Source organism: Thrips palmi, unplaced genomic scaffold, assembly GCF_012932325.1.
Source record: "Thrips palmi isolate BJ-2018 unplaced genomic scaffold, TpBJ-2018v1 HiC_scaffold_10, whole genome shotgun sequence".
Lineage (NCBI taxonomy): Eukaryota > Metazoa > Arthropoda > Insecta > Thysanoptera > Thripidae > Thrips > Thrips palmi.
In genome coordinates this window covers 1,890,834-1,906,064 of record NW_023144621.1, presented here as the reverse complement: position 1 = coordinate 1,906,064, position 15,231 = coordinate 1,890,834, and positions in this window count along the sequence as shown.

The following is a 15,231-nucleotide window of genomic DNA, read 5'->3' as shown; positions in this document are numbered from 1 at the left end:
ACTTTTTATTGAGGGGTCCGCACAGCTCGGGACTAGGCCACCGACTTTTGGGCCAGCTCTGGGGGGGGTCCAATTTTAGTTTGGGCAACAGTGACACCTTGCTAGGGGGTGCTTTCAGAAAGCGAGACAATAGTGGAACCTTGGCCAAGGAAAGGGGAGTCCATACCAGAGTCAGGAAGAAGAATAGAAATCAGAACTGACACTTGTTGCTTTTCACTTTGTACTGACTGTAAATCGCTACAGTAACCTGCTCGCCCAGTTCCCAAAATAATTTAAAAGAAATTTAAAAAAAATATTTTAAAATTTGGGCAAGATTACACTTTTTTTTAAAAAAGAAAGTCAAATATTTGCACGATACGCCGAAATATATATCTGCTATTTCTCAATTAACGATAATAATTACGGGCAAGAGTGTTTAAATCGGGCCGACAATTTCTAAAATTCGCACACAGTTGACCGAAATTAAAAATGACCTCGCAGAAGTCTATAAATATTTTTCGGGCAACTGTGGTTATATGGAACGAGGCCATCTCTTTTTAACGTTGCGGATCTTGGAGACTATTTGGTCAAAATGTTTTTTTTTTTAATTTTTAGACTTAAGTGAGGACAAAAAAATTTTTGCCCCAAAATCGAATTAAATCATATTTTTGGACGTTTTAGACCATTTGGAGACTTTTTGGTCAAAAATGTGATTTTGAGTTTTTTCCAAGTTTTTCGGGGTCAGTACCTGACCTTACCCCTCCCGGACCTTACCCCCCTTATTTTCTAATTTCTTTTATGAAAAAGAAATAAATTATTTTATATTAAATATAAAACAGGAAAGTCCGGGACCTTACCCCTCCCGAACCTTACCCCCTCATAAATTATTGAAAAAAAATTTATTTAGTGATTTTATTATAAATGAAAAAATAAACTGATAAATAAATAAATAATTAAATAAATAATTTAAAAATAATTGAAAAGCTGTTCCACATTAATAGATAATGTAGTGTGTGCAAGGGCTTAAGGAACAGTGGAGATGTTCAGGTATCACTGGTTTATTGTAAGACGTATCAGGGTCAACACTAGGCGACAGACTGCATGCCGGCTCTGCTGAGCGGCTGCTTTTATAGTTTGAGGGTACATTCGTAAACCAACAGGACCGTGAGTGACCAGTTCTAGGAGTCCTTGGCGGGGAGCTCTCTAGGCCAATAGTATAGGAATAGAACGGAGTGTGTTTGGGTTAAGATGGCGGCTTGCATGCAAGTGACCAGATATGGTTAGGAATCTTTAGACTGTATTTCACAACAATATTACATTAATCAATTTTAATTATTGTTTTACACTTTCGAAATGAAGAGGCCATGAAATCAAATCAGTACTTCCTGCTTTCACCTTTCACCGACCTTAATGGCTCACATCAGCTGAACGAATCAAGGGCGGTTCACGCTATAACTACGTTCGATCTCATTCAAAGCCTAGAGGAAGGGGGAGGTGAATTTTACCTTTGTCTCTACAAATCGTAGATCGTACATTGTACGCCCTAACTAGCATGCCTGCAAGCACGCTCTAGCTAGTGCATGCCTATGCCTGGCAAGCATGCTCATACTAGTGCATACATGCCATGTGGGGTCTTTAAAGTTAAGGGGGCACACCAGTGAAAATCGGCAAATTTTTGCCTTCTCTTTTATTTTACCTTATTTTTCTGCTATTCATCCCGAGTCGAAGGCCGCGAACCCCACCCCGAAATTCCGATTACTTTGGCTTGTGCACATTTTTGAAGGTGCTAAAAAGGTAATTATTTTTGCATATTTTTGACCAATTGTGAACGTACAGGGTTTTCACTTGAACTTCAATTACAAAACCCTTGAACCACCCAAACGCAGTTGAAAAGAGGGACATTTTGGCGAAAACTGAACTAAAATACGTCAAAAGACGCATTTATAATCCGAAAAAACACGTCAAATCTATGTTTCCACTTAAAGGGCTTTTTCTCAAAACACCATTTTTGTACCTTTGTGCCACTCTCACGGGCGCAAAAATTAAGATAATTTAATGCGGTTTGCGGCAAAATGTTCGTTACACTTGCGTCTATGGTCTGAACCTCGGAAATGGCCATCCCATAAATAGGACGTGAGCTGCAGCCATGAAAGTGCGAAAAAATTGGTTAAAAAATTTGTTTCTATTTTTGCCCTCTGAAAAAACAAATTCGGAATCATTCTTTTGGCGTGCCCGTGGTTCAGACCATAGCCACATGTGTCCTGTTGAGAAATTTTCAAATCCCGTGCGCGAAGCTCAATCCAGAGAGGCGGAATCGTGGCAGGAGTGAAGCAAGGTCGTTGGAAAAGGAAGTGCACTGGCGCTTCATCTTGCCATCGCCACCTCGCTCTCCCATACTGCTTTTCCTTTTCTTTGACATAATTTTGAGCCAAGAATAAAATATCAATCGAATACATCGGTTACTTTTCTCAGAATGATCGTTTTTCGAAACCTCTGCATTTTCACTGGTGTGCCCCCTTAAACCATGCGCATGGATGCTTGCATGCATGCATGGGTTGCGGATCGCCATGGAATCCATATAGAAAGGTGTTGTTTTCATCTAACAGGAGTTAGAATGACAGTTTGTCACATAATAATGCTCGAAACATGTTGGCATACAAGATAAAGGAGAGTTTGGAAGAGCACTAGCGACAGGGCGGGAGTGCGTGCATGCATGCACGCAAGCGTCGGTGCGTCGCGCTGAAAATACCACTTTAAAAGCACTGCTATCAATTCTGACAAACTTCTAATGGCTAAAAACTTCTTCTTGGGTCATGCCAGATGGAAACAATAGCCTTCTGAGTGGATTCCGTAGCGATCCGCCACCCATGCATGCATGCAAGCAAGCATCCATGCGCACGGTTTAACTTTACAGACCCTTACACGCTTCCTGATGCAGGCACTCTGCAAACTGAAGTGTGTACATAGTACACTCTTATTAGAGCATACTTCCAAGTACACTCTTATTTACAGCATACATGCTAGGCACACGCTAAAATAGAGTGTGCCTGGCATGTACACGCTAAATAAGTGTGTACCTTGCAAGTACACGCTAAAATACAGTCGATTAGTCCTATCTAAAAGCATGGGCTAGTTTAAGTGTACTTTCCAGGTACACTCTTATTTAGCGTGTACATGCAATGTACACTCTATTTTAGCGTGTGCCTAGCAAGTATGCTGTAAATAAGAGTGTACTTGGAAGTATGCTCCAATAAGAGTGTACTATGTACACACTTCAGTTTGCAGAGCAACTCCCTATCCCTTAAGCACTAGATGCATGCTTCAGTTAGCGTGTGCACTGTGCATGGCATGTATGCACTAGTTAGTGCATGCTTGCCAGGCATGCGCTGGCTAGAGCGTGCTTGCAGGCATGCTCCAGTTAGAGCATACAATGTACGCTCTTCGATTAGTTGAGTTCCTGTCTTTGAACGAGATCGAACGTAGTAATAGCGTGAAGCGCCCTTCACTCGTTCGCCTGAGCCATTAAGGAGGTGAAAGCAGGAAGTACTGATTCGATTTCATAGCCTCTTCATTTTAACAGTGTAAAACAATAATTCAATTAAAAAAATGTATCGTCTATTACTGTGGGCAAATTGGCAAAACAGCTTTTCAATTATTTTTTAATTATTTATTCAATTATTTTTTTATTTATCAGTTTATTTGAGGTGATGTCAGCAGGTATACAGTCCCACCAGGTATAATCCCACCAGGTATAATTCCCAACAGATATACACTAATTCATTTTATTTATCTATACGTGGATTCCTAGCAAGTATAAATCCCACCAGATATACAGGTATTAATGTTAGATTTTTATGTGTGTCAGCAAGTATAATTCCCACCAGGTATACATCCCACTAGGTATAATTCTCACCAGGAATACATTAGAAGAAAAACAACGAAATGATTCATTACAAATGGGCATGATGACAGCTTCGACTCGAGCGCATTCCCTGCAGGAAATGCACTCCCTGCTATGGTATATAGGGGCAACACTAGGTTCGTCTAATGTTTGTCTGTTTGCAGACGTCTACTAGAGGACGAATAGAGGTCCAATAGACGTTGCAAATTCGGCCATTAGGTGCACTGTGGCAAAAAGCTACGGAAAATTTTGTGAACAGCTTGTGGTAATTCTCCGTAGCCCTCTTATCAATACTCTCCGTAGGCTCTAAAAGCATTTTCCGTAGGACCGCACAGTATTCTCCGTAGGACCTTACAGTGATTTCCGTAGGACTAGTCTTCCAGGTCCTACGGAGAATACTGTACGGCCCTACGGAGAATACTGTAAGAGCCTACGGAGAATATTGATAAGAGGGCTACGGAGAATCCTGGCAAACAAATTAACAGAATTTTCCGTACCTTTCTGCCGCAGTGTGTGAAGGAAATTACCGCGGACTGGCGCTGTTCAACTAGCGTTCCGTGCAAATTAATTCCGAATGTAAATAAAATGGGTGTATATCTGCTGGGATTTATACTTGTTGGGAATCCGTGTAATCAACATTAAAATTAAATAGTGTATATCTGGTGGGAATTATACCTGGTGGGAATTATACCTGTTGGGATTATACCTGTTGGGATTATACCTGGTGGGACTGTATACCTGCTGGGGTAACCCCGGTGATGTCAGGTGATGTCAGCAGGTATACAGTCCCATCAGGTATAATCCCACCAGGTATAATTCCCAACAGATATACACTATTTTATTTTATTTATCAATACGCGGATTCCCAGCAAGTATAAATCCCACCAGATATACAGGTATTAATATTAGATTTTTATGTGTGTCAGCAAGTATAATTCCCACCAGGTATACATCCCAATAGGTATAATTCTCACCAGGAATACATTAGAAGAAAAACAACGAAATGATTGATTACAAATTGGCATGATGACAGCCTCGACTCGAGCGCATTCCGAGAGGCACTGCTCAACTAGCGTGCCGTGCAAATTAATTCCAGAGGTAACTAAAATGGGTGTATATCTGCTGGGATTTATACTTGTTGGGAATCCGTGTAAATAACATAAAAATTAAATAGTGTATATCTGGTGGGAATTATACCTGGTGGGAATTATACCTGTTGGGATTATACCTGTTGGGATTATACCTGGTGGGACTGTATACCTGCTGGGGTAACCCCGTTTCAGGCCATTTAGAAACTTTTTGGTCAAAAAATATTTTTTGAGTGATTTTGAAAATTTGGACCTAGGTTTAAAACCCGTTGTAATATATCTCAGCAAAAACTTTAATGCGGAAAATTAGTCTATTGTATAGTAGAAGAGATTCCCAAAATCTGATCAAAATCTGGATGTAACACCTGGGGCACTTCCCTTGTCAGTTTTTGGCTAGGTTCAGCGTTACACTCTCAGCCTTTTACTGACTTTTTCTAATTGATCCAGGAAGCGGAAGAAGGGAATAATTACTTGACTTATCCCTAAATTGAGTTTGTATTTTAATATTGTGCCTTAGAATGGTTTCCATCACTACACCAAATTATTTGACTGAATTCCAAGCAGTTTACGAGAAAATCCACATGGAAAAAGGGTATAACTCAACTTAACCCCTTTTACGGTCTAAATTTCATTGGAAATTGGAGATAGCTCAACGGAAGTCCACATGAGTCCGTTTGACAAATTGGCCAAAGGATATAAATCAACTTGTATTTTTATGAATCTTGTGTAAAAAGAATCAACTCAACTTAGCCCCCCTCAATTTTAAATTTCAATTTGGAAAAAAGAGCTAAGTCCAAAAAATACACCAGAGTAACATACACCTGATGCAGACTATTGTTCCACTTGACTTGTCTCCAAATTCCTCTTTGTTTAGGAAATATAAGGTGAGCTGACTCTGTTTTCCATTTCAACCGAGAGCAATAAGTCGCAGAAATCCTCTACGGAGTGACCTTACACTTTTTATTTTTTTCCAAAATTTTACTAATGCTTTTTGGAATTATTAACATGTGAAACATTCATTTGTTTTGTTTTAGTTTTCCCTCCTAACAGTTTTTGGTTTCTCCTGGAAAATGGCCAAAATTGAGTTATCCCCTTCTTCCGCTTCCTGGATCAATTAGCAGACGCATTTCTGTAAGCAACCACAATACTTAGTATTTTTTGTCAGTATTACTTAGCAATTGCTAATTACTGTACTGATATTACCGTTTTCTTAGTAAATTGCAAAGAAATTTTTAAGTATTTAAGAACTAAATATTAAGTATTATGGTTGCTTATAACAGAAATACGTCTGCTAATGAGAAATATTCAGTAAACGGCTGAGAGTGTACCCGTCCAACTCAGATTTTCCAGACTCCGTCAAAGCAGTGTTTCCAATGTAGCGGTGCACGGATGAGACCACTCCCAACATTCACGTACTTGCCAGTTGGGGACTTCTGATAGGCGACTGGCCACCACACTGCCACCGGAGCCGCCCCCCACCACGACGAAGTCCACTTCCGATGGGAACGTGTTCGACGTCGGCGGTGGCCTTTCTCGAGCACTCGAAATCAACAGCGATAGAAAGGACGCCACCGCGACGCATTGGCCTACGACAGAATTTGGAATTTGGCTACCTAGAACGACGTATACAGACCACGAACAAAGGCTGATATCCATTTCCTAATCACTGAACGAGAGCCTTTTAAAGTCCCAGAACGATTATAAGGGAAGTTGCCAAAATTGTGGGTCCTTTTGGCTCCTAAAAAAATGAAAAAAATATCTTGTTCTAAATTTTTTTCACTTTTTTTCCTGTATTCTAGGGGTCATTCTAAACGCGTTTCCGAAGGAGACCAGGATTTTCTCGCACTTTGTTTTTTCCCCTATACTTTACATGGGGGGATGACACGGAAGTTACCGAAAATGTGCATGGCACGGAAGTTACATCATCAAACAAACCGCAAAAACGGACCAACCCGTTCACTAAATCGCACAGGTGTCTCGCCTAAAGTTTAAAAGACGTGAAAGCGCAAAATGACCAGGTGGACCGAAATCGATAGGCTTGCTATTGATGACACGGAATGTTACACACAAACCTGACACATGCCGGAATTTTACCTTTGACGGTCCAGCCAGCCGGAATGGAGCCCTCCAGCGGAAATCCGCGTACTGCGCCAGAAAGAGGAAACCGCGCTGCTCATTCTGGGCGTTGAGCCGAACTTTTCTCGCTACAGGTTCGGCGCTGAGGCGCGAAACTAAAGTTGACAATGTTTGAAAACCAGTACCCGGTGGACATTTTTTCATCCAATAAAGCAGGAGGTGTGAGTCACCGGAATAAATTGCTGTCTAAGGGTGTCATAAAAGATTGCCAACGGAACAAAAGGCAATTCGCGGATTTGCTCTCCGACGAATAGTTCAGGAGATTTTCGCCTGTGAACACGGACTTTTTGGACAATGGACAGCACGGAAGTTACATTTTGCCCAGTTTTAGCTTGTTTTGACAGGGAAATGCTTGAACTGCATGCTCGGTTAGTGTGTGGGATAGCAGGGGAGATGAAGCACAGTCATGGGAATCAAACCGCAGGTCGATACGTCGAAAAATAAGGAAACTGTGGCCCAAAGACACAAAAGGACCCACAATTTTGGCAACTTCCCATAACACGTTTTAACTCCACACGACCAATGAGTTTAAGATCCTCACTATCGAATATTTGAAACCGATAACTTACACTTTTGAGTTGGACGCCCTATACCACAGCCTCGAGAGAAAGAAATAGAAATAGCAAATGCAGAATTGGTCGAAATAGAGATCGTTATTTGTTTGAGCGATCCGAAGGAGATCAGTGTTTGTTCGAGTGACCCGAAGGTGATCGGTCTTAAGGACCAAAGGTGATCGGTCTTTAGGACCCATCTTTAGGGCCCTGCACCAAGAAGTTGGAATGAAGAGAGGACGGTACGGTACAATCCTACATTTCAGCAGCTGCTCTGCAAACGCATGTGTGTGCATGGCACACTCCTTAATATGTGTCCCTGTTCTTAAGTATCACTGTTCTTAAGTATGTGCCTCCAAGGCACACTGTTCCTAACAGTGTAGTTGCCAGGCACACACTTTAAAACAGCGTGCCGCTAACCGGACTGCACCTGCACATGGGTCTTGGGCGCAAGTTAGAAACTGTGTGCCTCGATGCACACTATTTAGAAACGGGTGCCTGCAGGCACAGTGTGCATGGAGGCATACATTTGCGTTTGCAGAATAAAAGACAATCGATGGAATAGGTGAAAATTTTACAGAATTTTGTGATATAGATTCGTACATTCGGAAGTCAGACAATTCTCTGGTTTCGGTTTATCAAAGTCGTTCGTTTTCTAGTCTCAAATATGCGATCACAAGGGCAAACTCGAAGACGAATTCAGGCTCAGCATCGTCGGAAAGGACGAAGTGTTAGACTCAGGACTGAAAGATATAAATGCACCCCGACGGTAATGGAACCTGGGTCGACGGTAATACAGATTTAAACATTTTCGTCGCCAGCACCCTCGATAACCACTGAAAAAAGTTGTCGTAATTTTACGACATATTTAGCGATGAATGCTTCATAATTTTATGAATGGCTCGTTTCATGCTCACTACGAAAAAATCATAAATGAGCAATTATGAACCTTTCATATTTTGGTTGAAAAAAGTGACTGAAAATGCCCGAAAGGTATTCAGATTTTACGAACCATTCATAAAATAATGAACCATTCATCGTTGAATTGTTCCTAAATTTACGATTTTTTAATGGGAAAATAGTGTACAAGAATGGCTCATGTAAAACTTTACGAAACATTCATAAATTTATGAACGATTCGTAAAATTATGAATTACTCATACTACATTATGAAACATTCGTAAAATTACGAATGGCTTGTGATGCTGTTTCGTAAAAATTGGGGAATGAAACATTCATTTTGGGGTGTTTATGAATTATTCATTTATTCAATGAAGCATTCATAAAATAATGAGTGTTTCATAAAAATAATGAATCATTCGTCGTGAAATTATTCGTAAAATTATGAATTTTATGTGGGAAAATACTATAGGGTCATTCCATGTCAACTCAACCAGTTGTCAGACTCATGTCCTCGGAATTCCATGAAAATGGGCCAAAACGTCGAGAAAGGTGTCCCTAGCAACCCCCTAAAATAGTTTTGAAAAATTTTGAATTTTGAATTTTTTACGAAATTTTGCGTTTTTAGGGTACTTTTATGCAGTCCTTCAGAAAAATAGGCGGTGCTCCGTCAGTTTTTGAGCTAGCGAGCTCATTTTTTTTTTCAAAATGTTCAGAATGACTTCAGAATGTTGAAAATTTCAAGTCCTGTTCAATTTGAACACTTTTTGTTCAAAGTGTTCAATGTTCAAATTTTGAACATTGAACATTTTGAAGACCGCATTTTTCAAAAAAGTTGAAAATCCTACATTTTGTTCCTTAGACTATGACTAAAAAGTTGACAAAGTTTGGTGAGAGTGTTTTGCGTTTGAACGGAGATATGGCAGTTTTAAGAAAGTGTTCGGACTTACAAATTATCGCTACCGCGTCCCCGAGTTGCCCGGAGAGGCCCACCGCGTCTCTAGTGACGTAGGCATGTAGTGAGGGGTCGGACCCCCCCCCCCTCCCCCCCTCGACCCCTTCCCCCACCCCCCCCCCCCCATCCACCCCCGCTCTTCCCACCCCTTTTGTACTTGGCATAGGTAAAAAAATAGTAGTTCTGAACAAGAACTGTGTGGATTTATTTACATTTGTTACATTAGAAGTATAGTTAAGTATTGCCATTGACGTCACTTGACTCTACGACGCAACCTAGAACAAAAAAGTCCCTGTTTATTCATAATTTTTAATAATTTTCAGTACGTATCCTTTAAAAGTCCGCGCTGTTTACCTAGATAGCTGCCAAGTTGGGGTAGTGGCTACTGGTGTCTTGTTAGTTAGATCCACTATGCTGCGCCTCTGCTGGATGGGGGGAAGCCTGGGAAAAAAAGATGTCACTTCAGTTGTTGTTTTTTCTCCTTAGAAGGTTAAATTTTTTGAAATTGTGCTTACCGGGACTGAGGACTGGCGTCAGCTCCCATCTCCTGGTCGGATTTTCTCGTCGTCATCTTGGGATGTAGCTTCTTCTCGCAGAGTGACAGTCTTCCCGCTTGCTGACCTGGACAGCACTTTCATCACTATGGAACCAGCAGTGACGGGAAATTTAAATGCATGGTGCGATCGTATTCCAGTGACGGCTGGGGCTGTCTGGAAGCGACGATTAAATTTGCGGCAGTGCTTCTTGACATCCACCAAATTTAACATAAAGCACAATTGAGGCCCTTGGTTTTCATCGGCCCACAGAAAAAAAATCCTCAGGAGTTTGTATCTGGCCGTCGTAAGGCCGTTGCAGACTGGCCTTTGTTGCCAAGCGCTTGAGAGTGCCACCCGGGCCCATCGCTTGGGCCCTTCCCGTGCGGGGGTGGCATAAAAATGCCACTCTGCATCCACTCCGTAGTCCTTTGTGCATCAAAAGGTTCTTCGTGTTGAATCGTTTTTTTGTATTGGCCTGGGCAACCATCGGAAAAGTAGATGACTTTTTTTAAATCCTGGCATTTTTTCCCTTTCAGGAACTTCATGAGCACCTCCTGAAATTTGCTGACACTTCCAGTTACGTGTTTTGAGGTGGTCAGAAATAATGACAAGGTTCATGGGCTCCACCGTGCCCGTTTCTGGATTACGCCAATAAATAGCAAAAGGGTGTACTGTTGCCTGCTCGTTTTTCCCCTTTACACTCCTTGAATGGCGTCTTGTACAATAAAATTGTAGTTTTCAGAAAAATCAAGCACGACCAGGACTTCCCCCGCCTTCAGCGTGCTTTTTCGATCTCATAGTAACTGGCCTGTTGTTTGGCTATAAAGTCGTGTTGTTTCCATTCAGGAATAGAATCGATCATGCTGTCAACAAAGTCGTCAACCTCTTCTGATATTGTCTCCAGAGCAAATCGGCCTTTTTCCCTTTTTTGACCCACCTCTTGTAGGAAACTTCTGAGAAAAAGTTGTCGAGCAATAACTTGGACAATTTCCCCTTCACCGCGTGACTTCCGGGACAGTTGGGACAGGGGCCCAAAGTGACAGTCTTCTGTTGGATCAGCACACATTGTTTCCGACACCAAGTCCCTGTGATTCTGAAACGCTTGGCTGTTATCTTCTTGTTTGAGAGCACCAATATTTGCACACATAAACATTAACTTGAAGTTTTGGTGCGTCGTACACACGCACACAGCATGAGTCCCAGCCGCTCCAGCAAGCACGCAGTGGCGTGGCCGTAAAGACGCAAACTTCAAAAACCCCAACCTTCACTCCAGGGTGCTTCTCTTTGAACAAGTTGTATATTTCTCGTAGATCCCCCATGACAAGACGTTTCTGAACAGTGCGCCGAACGCCATCGTCCACTACGCTGATACATTCTTTCTTCCCAGCCATTTCCCGGCTTACTTCTGTAGATTCATAAAAGTCCTTCACTATTTGTTTGTTTGAGGTGACAATTGTTTGCCTTTTTTGGGTTTTGGGGGAAACACAGAATGCCCTGTTCAGAAACTAACTTTTCATCACCTTTACCATGTGCTGTGTTGCCCCAAATTCTTGAATGATGCGAGGTGCTTTCCAGCTTGCAGGCAGAACTGACAGAATGTGGTTTTTTTTCAGCATAGGTGCGTGCAGCGGCGAACTTCACTTTTAGCTGAGATATCATATCCGAAACCTGCTTGTTCATAGTCCGACAAAACGGTGCCGTTCAGTGATTTTCCTGCAGCCTTATTTTGAGTTTGCTTTAAAAGACTTGTGGTTTGGTTGAACTTGGCTCTCACATACTTTTTTGACCCAAGTTTTTTCTGCACGAAGGGAGTCACACCCCAAACCCCAAACCCTTTTTTTAGGGTTCCAAGGACCGGCCCTGCTGGTGAGCAATGCTCACCCGAAATCGCATCGCTGGACACACTCCCCCAAACAGATGGCGGTCCTTCCCCGGGACGCGGCGGTGCTTTTATTCCCTCGGTGACCACGAAACCAGGAGCGGCGGGGCTGGCACATGCGATGCTGTTGGGGGTGCTCCGCGGCGTCGTCGGCTCGGTGGCAGTAGCGGCCTCAGCCGGGGTCACCAGTTCGTAGACCTTTTTGCGGCACGAAATGCACAGTTTTCGTCCTTCAATTACCGCAGGGAGGACGTGGAGGCATTTTCGTGCAGTGCAGCTGTCACAGCCGTGAGCTTCGTAGGCATCTTGGTCTTTGGATGGTCTCCAAAGGGATTGCAGCAAGACCGCTGGTCGCGCTCGTAATTCTTTACGAAGGTCGTGTAGTGGGTCTTGCAGAGAAGCTTGACGTGGACGCCACATCGCCGGTCGATGAGGTGAGCTTCGCGCTCGTTCAAAGTCACCCGCATTTGGAAGGGCCGTGGAGAGCAGGCGGTGTTGGTGGCAGCGCCCACCCAACACGACATGATGACTTCTCACGACGCGTGACCTTTCTTCACAGGATTCATCACGTCCGCACGTCACCGCCCCCGCGGGATGCACTGCCGAACGCCGGACCCCCCCCCCCGCTTCCCCTGCCCCTTCCCCCGCGCGCCGCGCGCGTGAACGCATCGGCCAATTTGGCAACACCGCCCGGCCCGGGTGCACGGAGCCACCCCGGAGCTCGGCCGCGGCGACGCGAAAGCTCCGCGGAAGGTTTACAGTGTGTCTTGGCTCTTTGTGTGGACGACTTATGTTCGAAATGCCCCCGCAGAGACGGGGGGGGGGGGGGGGGGGGGAGGGGGGGGTGATGCAACCCGCTACACTTAGGCAAGTGCTCGAAAGCGTTCTCCATTGAAAACCCAAATTACCTATGATTCGGGGGGGGGGGGGGGGAGGGGGGGGGGCCGACCCCTCACTACATGCCTACGTCACTAGAGACGCGGTGGGCCTCTCCGGGCAACTCGGGGGGCGCGGTTTGCGATAATTTGTAAGTCCGAACACTTTCTTAAAACTGCCATATCTCCGTTCAAACGCAAAACACTCTCACCAAACTTTGTCAACTTTTTAGTCATAGTCTAAGGAACAAAATGTAGGATTTTCAACTTTTTTGAAAAATGCGGTCTTCAAAATGTTCAATGTTCAAAATTTGAACATTGAACACTTTGAACAAAAAGTGTTCAAATTGAACAGGACTTGAAATTTTCAACATCCTGAAGTCATTCTGAACATTTTGAAAAAAAAATGAGCTCGCTAGCTCAAAAACTGACGGAGCACCGCCTATTTTTCTGAAGGACTGCATAAAAGTACCCTAAAAACGCAAAATTTCGTAAAAAATTCAAAATTCAAAATTTTTCAAAACTATTTTAGGGGGTTGCTAGGGACACCTTTCTCGACGTTTTGGCCCATTTTCATGGAATTCCGAGGACATGAGTATGACAACTGGTTGAGTTGACATGGAATGACCCTATACAAGAATGGTTCGTAATATTACGACTTTTTTTCTCTCAGTGACACACGAAATAATGTGACACTTCGTTTGAATAGGAAAGTTAATTCGAATTATCGTTCAGGCAGTCGTTCCGGTGCCTGAATCGCGATAAAGTTCAATAGTAAGCTTAAGTAAGGTAAATCTTTGACGTGTGGTAAGCTAAAATTGTATCAAATGATCCTGAAAAGTTTCAATCGGGCAGCTCGAGGAAACAAGAAAAGTGATTGCACGCACGCGCACACACCCACCCACAGATAGCCGAAGTTTTCCAACGTAAGTTTCTTACCTGCCATCGTGAGGTAGTTGACAGAGTGTCTGAACCAAGCCGCTGCGAAGGCTGTTCTCTTTTGAAGTGTCTTTGCACACCAGGTAGCAGGTGCACCCCAGACAGCAGTCGTGGCTCGAGAAATTGAGCATGTTTTCATGGCTCGAGACTATCTTTCAAGTCATTAGTTTTATCCGAGGTGTCATGCTTCCACGGAGTAACGCCGGTTGATGACACCTCACATGAAACGAATGACAAACAACCCAACGGAAATCAGTAGTTCCCAAGATGCCCGTCGCTGAAATGTGTCCCACTGTGGATTTTCCTTCAGGCGGCGTGCAAAGAATACGTCACTTGAGGGCTCCCCGTTTATCTTCTCATCGGTTTAACCTAACCTTCCTACGCATTAAAGAAAGGACGGTCATGAGATGCGCCCCCCCCTCCCCAACTCCGTGACGTAATAACTGCACGCCACCTTAGGGGGAACTCCAAGAAATGGTTATTTCCCGACAGCAAACGGGGAGACTCACATGTCATGCTGTTTCTCGGAATAACACGACAAGTCGTTTTAGAACGTGACTCTTCGTCGTGCACCATTATTTGTCTTTCAACCTTGCCTTTTTACGGCTCCAGGTGAGGGGTCCTCACATTCTCACACAATCACGACATTCGTCTACAATCCCTTACATTCTTACACATTCGGTCACATTCACACACGTTCTCTCAACATTCTTGTACAATCACATTACATTCTGGCACATTTTGAACACAGTACCAGTACTTGTTCACACAGAATCTCACATATTCCTGCAAAACTCTTTCACATTCCTTCACATTCTTTCACAACGCCTAACATTCTCACACATTCGGTCACATTCACTATCATTCTCCCTCTACTTTCAAACGTGCATGACTTAAACATGCACGCCCATTCAAACACATTCGCACTCATTCTCTGACTTTCCTAATTCTTTTACATTCTGCACATTCTTGAAACAATCCCTCATATTCTACGCACTCTCGTGACAATCTCTCACATTCCAGACAATCACTCACAATCAGCACATTCCACACAATCTTCACTCAGTTGTACACTTTTTTTGAGCAGTGAGGCTGAGGCACCCCTCAGCTCCTGGTCGTCGTTGTCAGCATCCTTATCTTCACCAACTCTATATTTATCCTTTTTGGTATCACTTTTCCTCCAGTCTTTGGTTTCAACTGTTCTCCCTGTTTAACAAGGTAGGTGTACGCCAGTCAGTGGCTTGTCCTAACAGGCTTCGCGATGCTGCGCCAGTTCCGACAATCCACGCCTGGCGTTTACACCTACCTTGGCCTGCGGCGCTGGCCTGCCTGCGGCAGACTCTCTTGCCACACATCGCCACACTTACAGACCTGGTCGCACGTCAAAGCACCATTCGGTTCCAACTTTCAAGCTGCCCCCCTCCAGAGTACGGGGCGGCTAGGTTTGATCGCTGGGCAAACTGCGTGACATTTTCGGTTTGACACCCCTAAA